The sequence below is a fragment of the Amborella trichopoda genome, chromosome 12, assembly GCF_054954075.1.
Source record: "Amborella trichopoda isolate Santa Cruz 75 chromosome 12, AtrichopodaSantaCruz75HAP2 v2.0, whole genome shotgun sequence".
NCBI lineage: Eukaryota > Viridiplantae > Streptophyta > Magnoliopsida > Amborellales > Amborellaceae > Amborella > Amborella trichopoda.
The window spans coordinates 40,369,720-40,370,667 of record NC_142347.1 but is presented as its reverse complement, the minus strand read 5'-3'; positions in this window follow the sequence as shown (position 1 = coordinate 40,370,667).

The window sequence follows — 948 nt, the reverse complement described above, 5'->3', positions numbered from 1 at the left end:
TGAAACCCTTCATAAAGAGGGATGGCAGGAGGCCGTTCTTTAACGTTCGGCTTTCCTCCTGAAATTTCTGATAAACGTGGCCCTATAATCCTGGGAGGTGGGTGGTTATTTTCTACTCGTTAGATAACGATACTTTCTCTCTCTAATAAGCATATTTATTTTAGTGATAAGCATTAAATTATAAGATAGAGAAAAATAACACGTTTAAAGGCCATGGCCACATACGTACCAACACCTAACGCGTAGGAAAAAATCTCTCTCATCTCTCTCTCTCGATCCACCATCAACCATTATTCTCCTTTTGGAATCGCCTGCCTCAAATCTATCTAAATCACCAACCACAAGCCACATATTTATCTCTTGATCGATTAAGAGTTTTTAGCTGGTTTTTGGACCTCTTTCTCTCAAACCCACAAAGACAAATCTCATTGGAAGTTTTTAGCTGGTTTTTGGACCTCTTTCTCCCAAACCCACAAAGACAAATCTCATTGGAAGTAGGAAAAAATTAATTTCAAGTTTTACAAATAGAAAGGTATATAATAATATCATATTTTTTTTATAGAGAGATGTCACAATCATCATTGACCGTTAGATTTAAAAACCAGCGGTTGAGGATGTGTCATTATCTGATCACAAAGTACAAAGTAAAATTTATGGGTTGGTATTGGATTTCACATTAATAGCTAGTATACAATCTCCAAACTGTAATTATCTAAAGAAAAAGTATATAATTAGACCATTTACCTTTGGTACAAGGTAGTCACAATTAATCTTGACTATTAGATGTGAAATTTGATGGATGCATTTCATTGACCAAGCTCAAAGTGCAAAAGAAATTTTTTGAAACTTTGTGACATACCCAAGCTTTTAGATTTCACATAGGATGGTTGTAAGTAATTGTGACCTCCCTATACCAAAAGTAATGGTCTCGTTGTATATAATCGTATT